At 44.1% G+C, this 16,207-nt stretch overlaps 1 protein-coding gene across 16 annotated transcripts in view; it reads left to right on the top strand.

Annotated features, from left to right (window-relative positions):
• The window catches only part of KCNMA1 (potassium channel, calcium activated large conductance subfamily M alpha, member 1), a 762,545-nt gene that overhangs the window by 284,559 nt on the left and 461,779 nt on the right, over positions 1-16,207 (top strand). The window lies entirely within an intron of this gene.

Below are 16,207 nucleotides of genomic sequence, written 5' to 3'. Positions count from 1 at the left end.
AAAAAAAAAAAAGAAATGGGCATATAAATAGATCTACATGAGACTCACTGGAATTTTAGAGCTCTTTAAAAACATGGACAGCAACAAGTTTTTCCAAATAAATGTTGATTCTGGGCCTGGACAGTTTGAGTGACTGGCTTCTCAGAGACAGTTACTGCCATCCATGCTCTTTAAAGTTCCATTGCTCTTATTCTAGGCTTGAAATCAAAGAAACCAAAGCTGTGGTTTCTTGTCTGACCTTGGCTAATGATTTTCTGATTGACTCTAGATGCAAAAGAACTGCTGATAAGTTTCTTATAGGGGAAAAAAGATGATGGGGAGATAAGGAACTGAGTTCATTTCCTAACCTCAGTTTCCCTGCTTACCCAGTGGGTTGGGAGCCACTTGCTGGGTCCGAGTTTCCATAATCACCATAGAAATGGAAATAATATCCTTTTGCCCAGTCAAGGGGTGGATGGATGAATGTCTTAGTCTGTTCAGCCTGCTATAACAAGATACCATAAACTCGGGGGGCTTATAAGCACATTTATTTCTCACGGTTCTGGAGGCTGGAAAGTTCAAGGTCAAGACACCAGCAGTTTTGGTGTCTGGTGGGGGCCTGCTGTCTGGTTCATAGATGACACTTTCTTGCTGTGTCCTCACATGGTGGAAGGGGCAAGGCAACTCTCTGGAGCCTCTTTTATGGCCTCTTTTATAAGGGCATGAATCTCATTCATGAGAGCTCTGTCTCCATGACGTTATCACCTCCCAAAGGCTCCATCTCCTAATATAATTACATTGGTGGTTAGGTTTCAACATATGAATTGGGGGTGGGCAGGCATAAACATTCAGACCATAGCAAGGAGAATTCAAGGATTGCATTAAGAAAGTAAGTTGCCGAGCAAAGGGACTTATCTTCAAAGGCCAATACAATCTTTATAATCTTATGAAAAGCTTTCCTGGTTTTAGAATTAGCTCCAAGGAATTTGGCACTAGATTTTAGATTTGCTCAGAGAAAGAGTGTGAGAGGGAGAGGGATGTGGCTTTGTGTGGAATTCCAGCACTTTCCTTTGCAAAGATATGCCCTAAAGAACAGTGGCAGCCTATCCTCAGGACAGAAGCACTTAATTTTGTCTAATTGTGTCAATTTCTAGGAATCATTGGGAAATTCAGCAGCTAATGAACATGGCCCTGTTCTGTCAGATCCCTGCTGGAATATTTAAAATTCTGTTTTTCATACTTATCAGCTAAGAGAATTACAGAAATATATTTCTGGAGCCTGCTGGGAATAAGAGCAGAAATATACAAACCTTCTTCTTTCAAGACGGATCCCAGCAGCCCAAGTGAATGTCACAGTTGTGTTAAAGACTGTTGGTTCCAGCAGGTTCTGGGCTGGGCCTCAGCTTCCCAAGACTGTTCCAGGCTGACCTCCTTTCCCTGGTTCCATCTCTTTTTGGTACTTCTGTGGGCCTTCATTCAGCATGTGGCTTGTGGGTGTCCAGGTCTGCAGGCAGACACACCTCTCCTGATCTGAATCAGAGGACAAAAGATATAGGATTGAAGACAATGGGCTCTTCGCTTTTCCTTTCTCTCTTCTTTTGGTTTTTGCTTTGTGTTTCCAACAGCCAATGGGAGGCTGTTCTATTTAGAGTAAATGACTCAGACTTGGTACCTCTCGAATCGTATGTCAGGGCACACTGTTTCCCCTCAAAGCTCAGGGAAGGCTCCATACTCTATCGCCCTCTTGATGGTTTCCTTGTATTTACATATTAAAGACCATGGAAATCCTGTAGTAAAGCGGTTAGCTTGCCTCTGTTTGTCCCAGTGATTCTAATGAAACTAAAATGCTTGTTTCTGTTTCTGTGGGGCACAGTCCAGATGTGTTGTTCACTTGGATTGACCAATCCTTTCAATAAAGTTTTGATGCAACCACGTGAATCGCAAGTTTTCAGCATTTAGTTTTGTGACCTTGAGCAAGTCACCTAATCATTCCATGCCTCAGTTTCCTCATATGTAAAAGGGGATAATAAAAAGCATCTACTTCATAGAGTTACAATGAGGATTAAGTGCTTTAATTAAGGTTTTAGTACAGTTTCTGAAATATAATGTATTCTATATATGGTAGCTATTATGATGTTAGTATCTGTTATTATTTGCTGAAAGCTTTTAACACCATGCTAAGTGTTGATGCTGTCTTCTCATCATGTCATAGACCAAGGGATAGTATAAGAATTCTACCTTAGGTCAAAGGTCACAAGGCCCTATAATTTTATTTAATCTTCCCAATAGTCTTACAAGGAAGATGCAGTTATCCTTGTCTTATGGAGGAAGGAGGCTAAGCACACTCGAGTGGTAAAGAGGCCCTGGGTCACATAGCACATACGGGAGTCAAACCCTGGCCTCTGGCTCCAAGCCCAAGCATCTCTCTAAAGCTGCTTGTCAACCAGCCCCAGACAGGGACCCACAGACACGAACCTCATCTCAGCATTGGTAGGAGGCACCTTCCACTTGGATTCTCTTCATGTGGTTAAGAGAGTCCTGAGTTCCAATCCTAATTTCACTCATCTCTACCTCCTTGCCTTTGTGCAGATTACTTAACTTTTCTGACCTTCAGTCTTCTCTGTTGTAACATAAAGATGGTAACACCCATTTCTTATGTATGCAGTGACACTTAATGACATAATGTAGGTGGGGTTCATGCACAAGGCCTGGCATATGATGAGTGCTGGTAAATCTTAGCTCCCAATGACACTGTATCAGGCTTTCTGCTAGGGTGCTTTACGCAAATGATCTCATGTAATCCTCACAACACACCAGGACATTGGTGCTCTTCATTTTACAGATGGGGAAACTGAGGCTCTGTGGGATTAAGTGACTCACCCAAGGTCGTAAAGCTGGATTGTGACATTGAGATTCAAACCTTGGCAACCTTACTTTCTGGAAATACTTTCCCCTTTCCTCTTCTTTAGACCCACATGCATGATGCTTGCAGAGTCTGTACTTGGCCATGTTTCTTGGTCAGCAGGGCAGTCAGGCAATGGGCATTTCAATCATGTTTATGCTGGACAGGGCTGTACCTTGGGCTTGAGGACAATGTTCTTGAACCAGAAGAATATGGCAGAAGTATAATGCCATTTCACCAGGACACATGCATCAAATTCAGTCATGGGTCCAGTAATTCTGCCACAGATGGTGGCCCATTGATATGTGCATGCTTGGCTGGGGTCAGAGTCTGTGCCAATATCACAGGACACAGCAACCCCAATGAGTCTATTTATTTATTTAACAGTGAAGGTGATCAGAAAGACACTTTCCTACAGGACACAATGAGGAGGTACCCAGCGAGTCTTCCAGTTGATTGGGGGAAGAAACCGAGTGTATTACAGGAAAATGAGAGAGTGCATTCGAATTTGTTTCTAATCTGAATTTTCCATATAAACTCTAGTTAGCAGTTTCAAAACTGTGCATGCCCTTCAGCCTAAGGGACAGAAACAAAACAAATGACCCGAGGTACCAGCTGCAAGATACTGGAATAGCGGTGAGGGAGGGAAGGCCAGTGAGAGGGCAAGATTATTAATGTGCTTTTCTTACTAAATTGGCTTTCAGAATCAAGGGGAAGAACCAAGGTGGGTTGTTAAGGGAGTACTGATTTGGATGTGCTGAGCAGTTGAAATGTTTTTGTTTCTCAAACATGAGAGCACTTGGCTTTGCATGATTGGATTTTAAATTGCTCAGCAAAGCATCACTTGGGGCTAACCTGAGTCTGTGAAGTTCCACAATTCAGGAAGGATGGTTACTGCAGCACTCTTGTGTTTCAAGGTTCATCATGAAGACTAGCATAGATTCCACTGTTCAATTAAAGCAACGTTTCCCGTGATATTCCTATTTTCCATGATGCAGGGTCCCGGGAAGCATCCCTTTCAGGGAGGGAGTATGTATTCAAGGTCAGTCAGTACATAAATGTGTCTGAGACTTGGATGGTTCAAGGGGATAGAGCTAGGTGTTACCTGGCAGTCGAGAAAGTGAGAGATGAAGACAAGGCCAAGGTAGGTAGGAGAATGGGGATCTCTCATTCATTTATCCCATCATTATTTATTGAGCACCAACTGTGTCCTAGGCATTGTTCAAGGTTCAAGCACAAAGCTGTGTTCAATGGGTTTAAGTAGAAACATGCACAGTTACATCACAACAGAGTGAACCATGGGAACTGCATGGTGAAAGTACGGGGTATTTGCATGGCAGTCGAAGACCTGTGTTGGGTGTTGATGCTTTTATAGTAATCCAACTTGGTTCTTTTCCACTTTTAGAGCCAATTAATTAGGAAAAATACTTCCTTCCTTCCCTCTCTGCCATTCTATTTTGGCATTTGTCCCTTGGGTTGACGGGTGAACACAGGTATGAAACCCATAACTTCCCCTCTGGGATTCATTTTCTGGGCAGAGTGGGCGAGGGAGGCCAGGTTCTTCTAGACCCACTAAGGAAGAAGTATCTCCTCTTGATCTTTGGTTTGATTTTTCTTTTGAAGGTACTCAGTCCATGATTCCAGATTAGGGAGGCACCACCTGGCAAAGAGGGGAGCCTGAAAATGCGGGGCAGTTCTAAGTACCAGGCTTGGGACCGATGCCATGGAGAGATGGTAGATGGCACTACCCTCAACTGAATAATGTGTGAAGAGAATTTCAGACAATGCCTGACACATAGAGGGTCCAGTGAAAGTTGAAAGCAAATAACCCTGGGAAAGAAGGCAGGAAACCCAAGGGGGCCATTCATTTATTTATTATTCATTCAATCAACAAATGTTTCTTAAATATTTATATCAAAAAAACATGGAACCTCTAGCCAAACTCCCTGGGTTCAAATCCTGGCTGTTTTACAATATCTGTATAACCTTGAGCAAGTTACTTAATTATTCTCTGTGCCTCTATTTCTTCATTTGTAACATGGCAATAATCAAAAAGAATAAATGGAGATTGTTATGAAGACTAACATGTGATTGTTATTAGTATCTTTTTGTTCATTTATTTAGCTATGTCCTTAGTCTGTTGCTTGATTGGTGTGGTGTTGGGGATATGGCCAATGGAGACAGGCAAGGTCCCTGTCTTTACCCACCTTGTATTCCAGTGGACAAGTCAGATTATAAAAAAATAATAAATCAATAAATAATACTTTAAGGTAGTGATGAGTGCTATGCAGGAAACAAGAGAAGATGATTGTGGAGTGAGTGATTACTACGGGTGAGGTCCAATGATAGAGAGGACCAGCGAAGAGGGAAGACAGTCAGTCTTCACAAAGATTATTCTATTGAAAAATATGAAATATGCAAGTCTTCGGAATTTACAAAAAAAAAATAGAGAAAGCATTTCTTGAGTTTCCAAGAGAGGCAAGCAGGATGAGCCGCCAAAAATAAGTACGGTTAAATAAAGATTGATTCTGGGACCAAATAAGCTTCAAGATAATGATTTCTCATGGTAGTGAATCATTATGGCTCACAAATGAATTCATCTTTTCATGTTTTCAGTACCCAAGGTCTTTGCTGGGTGGATTAATCCTCCTTTTCACCTCGCTTCCTTCACCCGATCCCTCACCTCTCAATGAATTGACATTAAGGGCCATTGATTTGGAAAAACCTATTAACTCCCTGCTTGTTGACGGCTTACTTTCTACTCAGCCTGGCTGGGTTCCACCTCTTAGCTCGTGAGCTCTCACGCAACTCTGCTGTCTCCATTAGTGTCCCTTGTGGGCTGGTGGCTGAGGCAGTTAGGCTTACGAATATTCCAGTTGCTCGTGTAAATTTCCAGCTTCCACTGTTAGCAGGACATGAGGCGCTAAGAGATGTGCATCACTTCTGGACTGGGGCAGAGGATGCCCATGTGTGGCGGTGCAGTCGCTGTCTTCCCTGATGGCACTGAAGAGACTGTGGCTTCCAGGGTTGCAGTGCAAGATGGCGGAGCTTCTGATGGCTAGACCCGCGAGTGGGCAGGTGGAGCAGAGCCCAGGCTGCCTTTGTCTTCATAGGTCTCTAACTTCTTGGCTTCTCAAGAGCCTCAATGACTGGTTCCTTCCTGTATTTTGTAGGTGATTGAAAACCTCTTAACACATTAATTATTCAGTCTTGGCTAGGCCTTCTCCTCAACAGTTGTCTCTGGGTCTTAAAGTTACCTTTTCCTCCTCTCTAAAGTAACTTCCTTACCTTTTCCTGCCATGGTCACTATGACCTCCTGGTTTTATTTTCTTGATTGTATTTGCCAGTCTCTGAAATTGTCTTATTTGTACATTTATATGGGATGTATGTCTCCTCGCTAGAATATAACTCTTATCTATTTATACTCCACTGTATCCTCAGTGCCTACAGCAGTATCTGGTAGAAAGAGGTGCCTGATAAAAATGTGAATGAAATGAATGCCAATAGCCAGGAAGGCACCTCATCCCCCTCCCCTCTGTCACCCCCTTTATCAGGGCTGGGCTGTGTCAGCTCATTGAGGCAGTAGGGAGTATGGTTAGGATGATGGACTGTCTGGGCTCAAACACAACTTCCCACCTGTGTGATCTTAGATAAATTCACCTCTCTGTGCCTCAATTTCTTTATCTATACAATCAGGACAATGGCAATACCTATCACATAGGATTGTTTTTCAGATTAAATGAGTTAATGTACATATAATCCTCAGAAAATTATCTGATTCATAGTAGGGGCCATGGCGGTATTACCGTTGTCAGCAGTTACTGGGGAAGCAAAGGACCTGTCCTCTATCTGGTAACGCCCCGACCCCCTTCAGTCTCTTGAGAACCTGGCTTCGATGCTCACCTGGGGTCCCCTGGGATCCATTCAGCAAGAAGGTTCAGCCACACCAAGCCCTGTTCCTTAAGCCCAGGAGACAAATCCACAAAGCCTACAGGAGAGATCCCTGAGGAAAGTGGCTAATCTGGATGGGGCCCGAAGGTTCTTTCTCAAGGTCGAAGCTTTCGGAGACCTGGTGAGGCCCTGCCCCTCAAGTTTCTGTCCTTTCCACAGCCCTGCTGTGTTATTTCCATAATGTTATTAAAAACCAATATGTGCTGGCCAGATGAATGACACTTCACAGTGATGGGGCTCGGCTCTGCTCCTCCAGGCATGGAGAACTTGTTCAATTATGTGCCACCCCGTTATGGGCCCAATCACAGCACATACATTAGCTTCTGAATATACCCTTGTTGAGTTTCTCTTGACAGGAAGTAAATGAATTTACCTCGTGTCACCTCTGTAGTTTGCAAGCAGGCTTGGCTTCTGATAATAGCATCTTTCATGTTTTGTAAGACCAAGAAGCATTCGTGTGGTGGCCAGTCCTTAGTGATCCTGTGTTTCAGCCTGGAGGTGAGCTTGAGCTGATTCTTCATGGGAGTGCTTCTTACTCCTGGGGCTTGTAGGAATCTGGCTGGGGGTTGGGTGGTCAGCTCTCCCATAAGGTCACGGGCCTTAGCCACTGCAGCATGCATATCCCTGAATCCACACCCTTATGGTCTCGGGGCCTTGGGCAAATGACTAAATTTCCCTTGACCTTCCCTTCTACCTGTAAAATAGGGACAATGATAGTAGTTACCTCACAGGTTAGGTGTCAGATTTAATGAGCTAATAAATCCAAAGCAGTTGTATGTGCCTGGCATATAATAAATGATACATCATGTTTTTATCGTTAAAATATCTTAATATTATTTTGCTGTTGCTGTTATTATTGCTGTTGTTATTGCTTAGATTGGAACATATCTTTGCCATTTCTAACTGTGTGACCTTGAACATATCACTTAACCCCCATGTGCCATGACATTTGTAAAATGGGGAAAGAGGAGTCTGTCCCTTGGTGCAGCTGCAAGGATGTTAGTGGGTTGACACAGGAGAGTCATTTGAAGCAGCATCAATGCAGGGCAAGTGTTGTGGGTTATTGTTGGTGACTTGCCTCCCTCAGCAGAGGGGTCAACTGGGTGCTGTGGAGGCAGAAGGGTCTGTCCATGGTGGGTTAGGATTATGCACATAGGTCTTGCTTTGCATTTGGGACAGTAAGCATCTTGAGAGAAGAGTTTGTCCCTGCTATGCCAAATTCCAAGTTCTGCCAAGGAATCCTGGGGCAGACCAGAAAGGGAGGCAGGAATGGAGCCAGTGGTGGACCCAGCATTTCCTTCCAAAGCTTTTAGACTCAGCTGATAAAGCCAGTCATGAAGTGGATGTGATTCCTGAGGCAGACCCCTCTCTCACTACCCCCTTCACCAGCCGCAACCTTCAACAACTTTTCCTGGCAGGAGATCATGTCACCCTCCCCTCCCCTTCCCATCACAGGCATTTCAGAACACAAAGGGATCTGGCAGACTCACATCCAAGGAACTGTGACTGAGAGCCTGGGAAGGGCTTTCTCCTGACCTGGGAGAGGGTAGGATTTCATCAGCACCTTTTCTGAAAACAAGCCAACCAAACCTTTCCTTAACCATTTCCTTGGAGTTATTTGTTGTTTCATTTTTAGAGTTGACACATTTCTTGTCCCCAGTTAATTCCCAATGGTAAAGTCAGTTTGCTTGAGAGATCCCTGTACCGATGGGGCAATGGGGTAGTGAGGTTCCAGAAAGCCCTGGCCTTTTGATCTGATCTGAGGAGATGCAGAGACTGAGCAGGGCACAACCTCTGGACCCTTTCCCGCCCTTCCTGGCTGCCTTTGCTGGGCCTTCTGGGACACCGGACACATCTAGGAACCTCTATCCTCAAAGGAGTCCACTCCAGCCTTGTTGAGGTTTGAAGACCAAGATTAAAGGGTCCCACTTGGACCCCTGAGCCCACAGCCTCAGCAGAACCCAGTGGCTACTGTAAGAGCCTGTTTCCAAAAGCCTGACTCTGCCCTGTGCTGAACCTAGTGCTGTGCCTGCCAGAGATGTGGTCTTCAGAAACTTGGGAAAATTAGGCAAATTGCTGTGTTTCTCCACCGTAAACATGAATGGGAATGAGGGAGGAGGGAGAAAAACCCAGACAAAAATGCAGACACATGCAGAGAGATGGAGAAACAGAGAAAGGAGAAGGAAAGAGCTAGAGAGACAAGGAAATGAGAAAACACTGAGAAATAATTGGGAAATGAGACAGACAAGCTCACAGAAGGACTTAGACCCCGAAAGGGAAAGTGGAAAATTGTCTTGACAGCTAACACATATTGAGAAGATAGTATGTGCCAGGCACTGAGATGAGCATGTGACATATCTCATTTAATCTTTGCAACAATTCTATGAGATAAGTGCTATTGTCAACTTCATTTTACAGTGAAAACAACAGACATACAGAATGGTGAAGTATCCAAGATCACATAGCTTTTGTGGAGGAGTTAGGACTAGAATCCAGGTCAATTTGACTGCAAAGCCCATGTGCTTAACCTCCTGCAGAGAGGCCGTGACCCTGGGACCTAAAGCATGGCAGAGCATCTCTGAGTCTCCCTGCACCCCGGACATTGAGAAGCACTAGTCATTCTGTTTTGTAGTACAGATGTGTTTATAAACAGACTCCAGGGAAGTCAGATGGGTAAGGATTATACCTGTCTCTCTTGACTTCTGTGTTAGTTAGGATTCCTTGGGCTTCATGTAACAGAGAGAAAAGCATTTTTCCCACAACTAGAAGTCTAGATGTAGGGGTTTCTGGCACTAGTGCTGCTGCTACATCATGTCAAGGTTAGCGTCTGTAGGATGTCAGGATTTCCTTGGCTTTTCACTCATGGTTGCAAGACAGATGGGCAGCTTCAGACTTTGGGTCCATTTCAAGGTAGAAAGAAAAGGGGGAAGGGCAATATCAGGTTAAGCTGTTCCCTCCTGCTTTTTATCAGATATCTTCCCCTGCAGAATATGTGGCGCAGCCACCCATAGCTGCATGGGAGACTGGAAGGTGATTATTCAGCTTTCCGTCTTCGAGGACAGGCAAGGTTGGACTCCACTTTGAGTGAGCCAAACTGCAGTGTCTGCCACCTTCCAACAAACCAGCCTAAGCCCAAACCCACCAGTAACCCTTCCCTAGTGGAGGGAAACATTTAGTTCTCTTGGGAGTTGCAGGCAGGTCTTCGACTTGAGGCACCATTCTGAGTCAAGCTGGGTGGTGGGGAGATAGGGTGAGGCAGGAGTGCCTAGCTCTGCTTCACCGTGGTGTTGCTGGGGGTAGGTATAAACACAGTCACGTCTGTTGTGTCTGAAAAACCAAGACTGGAGTATCTCAGCTCTCCAATGCCTGCTTTCCCTGTAGCCGATTGCAAGGCTCACATCCCAGGAAAGGCAGCAGATCAGATGAGCACAGGAGCAGAGAGGCTGGGAAGGTGGTGGAGGAGGGAGGAATGTAGGTTTGGCAGAATTTTCTAAAATATCACTTTATTGATTTGGAAGAGACACAAGAGAGGAAATATAAGAGACAAGTGATAAGAGGCTCAGCCGAGATGGGCATGGAATAGCTGCCTTTCCCCCCCTTTTATTGCACACCTATGGAGCTTTTCTAAGCATTAAAAATCACTTCCTTACCCCCTCTCCATGAGATTTTAATACCACAGATACATTGTATATCTGTGTGCGTACTGTATATGTATCTGTGTTTATACATAAAGGGAGTAAGAGGTTTTTTCACTTTTCAATGTCTGCCATCCCTGAGGAGACTTTGCCCCCACTGAGAATATGTGCATGAGACACATCTCTAGAGACACATCTGGGCTTACTGGGGGAGGAGACGAGCTGCTCCCACTTTGCCAAACTGTCTTGTAGACAAAGGGAATTGAGAAGAGTCTTATATTTCTTGAGCACCTGTTACGTACTCAGCACCAAGACAGGGGCTTTAGGTCTGACAACTCACCTGATGCCCAATTGCAGCTCTGTGTGGTCAGAGCAAGGGCCTCATTTCACAAATGACATCGTCAAGATTTAGGGGTTACCCACTCCTTTGAAGAGATCCACCCTGCCCAGATGAATGAGCTAGCACTATTCTAATGACAGGGCATGGTTGAGTGTCAGATGGGTTCAGAGCTTGTAGGATGAGCGCAGAATAGGCTGGAGTCTGTAGTGGTCCTCCCTGGAGGAGATGGGGTATGAACTGAGCTCTGCAGGACAGACAGACGCAGAGATGAGAAGGGGAGGCAGCACCTGCCAGAGGAAAGCAGGAGCAGAGGCTTAGGGTCTGTAAGGGTCTCTGGCTGCAGGGGAGGATTTTCCCTGAGAGCTGAGAGAGATGGAGGCAGAGCCCTCCCGGGCAAAGAGAAAAAGCCCCACCCTGGCGTGTTTATTCCCCAGGCTCTGGTTGTGATGCAGTATTGAGCCAGGGATCCAGCCCAGCTATACTTAGCACCATTTCCAGAAGGCACGAGGGCGGGAGATAGGGATATAAAAGGCAGAAGTCTGGGGCTCCTCACTCAGAGGCTTCTGAAACCTGAGTGGCATTTTCAGCATATCCCTGTGGAGGAAATCTCTGAAAGAAGGTAGCTGAGTCTGTGACCAAAGAGAGGCTCGAGTCCTGTTTCCTTTTCACTCTCAAGAGCCTTCAGGCTCACTCACCCCTTCCTTTACAGATACTTTGCTGGAGCTCCTCCTGACATGATTGTATTAGTAAAGAGAGGTGCCAATAACAAATGGCCCCCAAATCTTAGTCAGATTCTGCAGCAAAGGTGTATTTCTTGCGCGTGCTTCATGTTCTGTATAGGTTGTACTGAAGCCCCTGCTTCTGGAGCCATTTTTCCCCCAAGATTCTTCATTTTAACATGTCCTTCCATTTGCCATACTGTGGGAAGAAAACATGGAGAATTGTGCACAACTCCTGAAGTTTCTGCCAAAATGGGACATATGCCACTTCTGCTGATGTTTCATTGGCCAGTGTAAAGACCCATGGCTTAGCCTAACTTAAGAGGGTGCAGGAAAATGTAATCCTGCTGCATGCCTAGGATGTGAAGAGCAGGAAATATTTGTCAACAGCATAAAACATGACCACAGTGATTATAATAAATGATTTTTCAATATCCAGTTGAAATGATTTTTCTGTTTCTTTTCCTTTTTTCTTTTTCTTTTCTTTTCTTTTTTTTTTTTTTGACACAGAGTCTCACTCTGTCACCCAGGCTGGAGAGCAGTGGTGTGATCTCGGCTCACTGCAACCTCTGTTTCTTGGGCTCAAACGATTCTCCTGCCTCAACCTCCTGAGTAGCTGGGATTTCAGGTGTGCAGCACAATACCCAGCTAATTTTTGTATTTTTTGGAAAAGAAGGAGTTTCACCATGTTGCCCGTGCTGGTCTGGAACTTGACCTCAAATGACCCACCTGCCTCGGCCTTGGCATTGGGCCTCTCAAAGTGCTGGGATTGCAGGCATGAGCCACCATGCCCAGCCTAGTGTTTCTTCTTCCTCTATAATGTTCTGATGATCTCTCCATCACTCATATTATGCTTGCTAAATATTTGTCATCCCAATTAAAGTCAAAACATTAGGGACAAGAATCTGTTGAATGAGGGAACCACAAATGCTTGTTGAGGATCCACTCACTGTATACCAGGCACAGTGCTAGGTACATAGAGCAAACTCCCGGTCCTACAAGGTGGTGGGTCTAATGAAGTGGCAGATGACTTTTCTCCGAGTTCTGGAACATCCTGAGCATGTTCTCATCCCAGCACTGACTAGTCCACCTACTTGTTGATTCTCTAAGCTAGAATTGGCAGATGTGAGAAGCTTCCAGAAGGAGATGACCTATGACCTAGCACAGGCTCTACCCATAGCAGGAACACAATGCATTCTTGACCTTCACAATGCTTTTGACAATGGTTTATTCATCTTCATCACACTTGTTCATTTCAGTAGGGCAGATATTGTTAGTCCCATTTTACAGATGGGAAGACAGATTCTAAGAGGTCCATCAGCCTGGTCTGCTTAGTTCTTTGAGGATGAATGTTCATCTCTCTGGCTGTGTCAGCTGAGCTGGACCTGCCAAATTCAACCTTCCCATTACTCAGCTCCCAATGCCATCAGTCAAGAGTTCTCAAATTGGCGGAGCTTAAAAATGACAGCCATTTGAAATTGAGTAGAATTTGGTATTATTAAAATAGCATTCTAAATTTTAATCTTGTACATCGACTTGTTAATAGCTTCTACTTTCACTAAAAATTGTGGGCCATGCTCACAGACATTCAATTTAAATACTGTCAGGCAAGACTGATTTCTCTTCCAACATTGCCAGATATTCTTTTTTTCCTTTCTTTGCATTCATCTTCCTCTTTTTTTTAAAGCACTGAGTTAATTTTTCACTACTTGGAGATTTCACAGGGTATGAAACCTAAGGAAAAGAACATATCTTTGCATACAGCTATTTTATTCTTTGTCTTCTGTTCTGTAGCCTTCTTTCTAGCCTATCTGTTGGTGAGGGCTGGATCCTCTATGGAAGCTAGGTAATGGTTAATTTTCTGGGACAACTTTCCTTATCACTTCCTCCTTGTCATGATGCCAAACAAGTCTTGTAGTCAATATCAGCACCCTCCCCTGGATGTGTCCTTTCAATACTTAATCTCTCTAGTACTTAAAAAAAATATCTGGAAGATGCTGGCCATCTCTGAAGGATGCTTCTCCCTTGCTGCTGTGTCCATTACTATATTTTTCCCAACTTCCCCCTGCATCTGCTATATCCATTACTGTTTTCCCCTGCATCTGCTGTATCTATACTGCTGTATCCATTACTGCATCTCACCTAGCTTTCTTCATCCTCTCATTCCCATCCCAGTTTCTCACCTTGAACCAAGATTGCTGGAGTGGAAATGGAGGGCAAGGTTGATGAAGAGGAGGGTCGAGGTATGATATGAAGCGAGGAGCATGGGTCTTGGAGTCAGACCTGACCGGGCTTGAATTTCTTGCTTTGCCAGTTGCTAACTGTGTGACCCTGGAAAAGTTACTTAACCTCTTAGAGCCTTGGTTTTCTCACCTGTAAAATGAGGTTAGTGGTACCTGTCACACAGGGTTATTGTATGGATCCAATGAGAAAGGGTACATAAAGTGTGGTGCTGAGTGCTGTGGTTAATGGCATCATAGCCAATTGGCCACTCTTTCCTCTCCTCCACCCTGCAATTTCTGCACCCCAGCCCAGCAGTTCTCAGGCCTGGATACACATTAGAATCACCTAGGAGCCTTTAAAAAAGGTGCAAACGTCCCTAGGCCTCACTCTAGACCGATTAAATCAGAATCTGGGAGTGTATGCTTGTGGCATCTTTACTTTTTAAATTTTCTCTAGGTGAGTCTGATGCATGCAAGGGTTGAGAACAACTCCAAGTCCCCAGGGTTGCCTGAAGCCCAAATACACTTTTCTTTTAAGATCAGAGGAATCTTATTTTAGTGCTTGTGGGCAAAGACTCAGATCTCTCATTAGCGATGGAATGGGATTTAACCTTCCCTGGCTGTGCCTAGGAGAAAGAGAAGAGGCTGTGTGGAACAGGGACTCTCAGTGGGTAAGCCCAGGGTTTTCTTGGGACACCTATGTATCCCTGCAACTATACCACTTGTGCTTCCATAAGGATGAAGACGGGAGGAGGAGGAAGATGGGGAAGGAAAGAGGAGGAAAAGGAGGGAAGGGGAGAGGCTTCTCTCATGGGACCTTCTCCACATTCCTCTGCCCGCTGAGATATTCCCCTCCCCAGTACTCTGAAAATCCTTTAGTCTAACGCTGAGGGTCCAGTGTGTGGCCAGTAGCCACATATGGCTGTTAGACACTTGAATATGGCTAGCCTGAATTGAGATGTGCCATGTCATACACATTCCAAAACTAAGAAAAATAATATCTCATTGATGAAACTTTTAAAATATTGGATACATGTTGAAATTATATTAGATATATTGAGTTATACAAAATAGTATCAAAATTACCTTCACTTGTTTATTTTTCATTTCTTAATATGAGTAATAGACAAATTTAAATGAGCTATATAGCTCTCATTATTATATTTCTGTCAGACAGCACTGGTTCAACCTGTTGTTTGACACTGAGTGTATGTTTCATGTGTAAATATGTCTCAATGCTTGCATTAGATGGGCTGTTTGAGAACAGAGACCTCAGCATCCCATTCATTTTCTGTCCCCCAAACACCTGTTTTCAAATGCCTTGTACTTAGCAGGCAGTTGGTAAATGTTTTCTGTAATTGTGGGTGATAACGGTGATGGTAGTGATGATTGTGGTAATGAAGAAGATGATGATGTCATAAAGCTCAAATGGTATATTGGGGCCAAATTACAAAGATTTTTGTAAGAAAACAATGCAAGATGGAATGGTTACTTTTTTTAAGAAAAAGCATCTTCAAATACACCTTCATTTTTGATTAATTTACATATACAAAGACCCTTGATACACAGAACAAAACCATCTTCCATCATTTATATTTAGAGACAGGGTGATTCTTAAAGAGTCTTACAGTGAACTCCCCCACAAAATGCTCAGTGAACTCCTGCTAGGGACCAGTTCTAGGTGGTGGGAGTAGAGTGGTGAGTGAAGGAGATAAAAATCCATGCCCTTTGGATCTTACACAGCGTGTGAAAATAAACACATTTCCAAGTAAAGTGCTTACATGTCCGATAGTATAATAAGCAGCCTGGTGGAAAATCGAACAAGGCAAAGGAGAGGAGGTGTGTTTGGGGCAGGCAGGGGGCATGTGAAGAAGGTGAACAAATCTGTGTGGGCTTGCTTGATCTTATTGTTTCAGTAATTCACCTCATGTTTCTTTATTCATTTATTCACTCAACAAATGCATCTACTGAAATCCTATTATGTGCTTCAAGCCATGGTGAGACAAGGAAGTGGGTTTCACTTCCCAAGGAGCGCACAGCTTACCTTCAGAAGCAGGAAAACGTGCCAATTACCCATCACACTCACATCCTCTCTAAAGTAGATCCTCAATTAGGCAACACTTCAGCAGCTGCGGAGTCTCTCCGTAGTAGTCTGAGGCAACACAAGTGCATCTCATCTGAAATATCCTCTAATGCAGGATATACTGGAGCTGTTGCCTAGGGAGATACCGCTCAAGGAATATGGGTTCCACAAGCAAATGCTATGAAGTGCTAGTTATTATTTTGAGCCCAGAATGAGTTGAGGCCTAAAAATGTTGCCATTCCATTAAAATGTGTTAGTTTGAATTTAGGCACCAAAGTTATTTTTGAATTATAAGTGTGTGACTCGTTTATAGTGATGTAGCTTTGAGAGGACTGTGGGTTATTTGCCAGGCCATTCTTTTTCTTTTCTTTTCTTT

This window comes from Colobus angolensis, unplaced genomic scaffold, assembly GCF_000951035.1.
Source record: "Colobus angolensis palliatus isolate OR3802 unplaced genomic scaffold, Cang.pa_1.0 Scaffold12, whole genome shotgun sequence".
Lineage (NCBI taxonomy): Eukaryota > Metazoa > Chordata > Mammalia > Primates > Cercopithecidae > Colobus > Colobus angolensis.
Note: the sequence above shows the minus strand (reverse complement) of the source record. Positions and strands in the feature narration are given on the sequence as shown.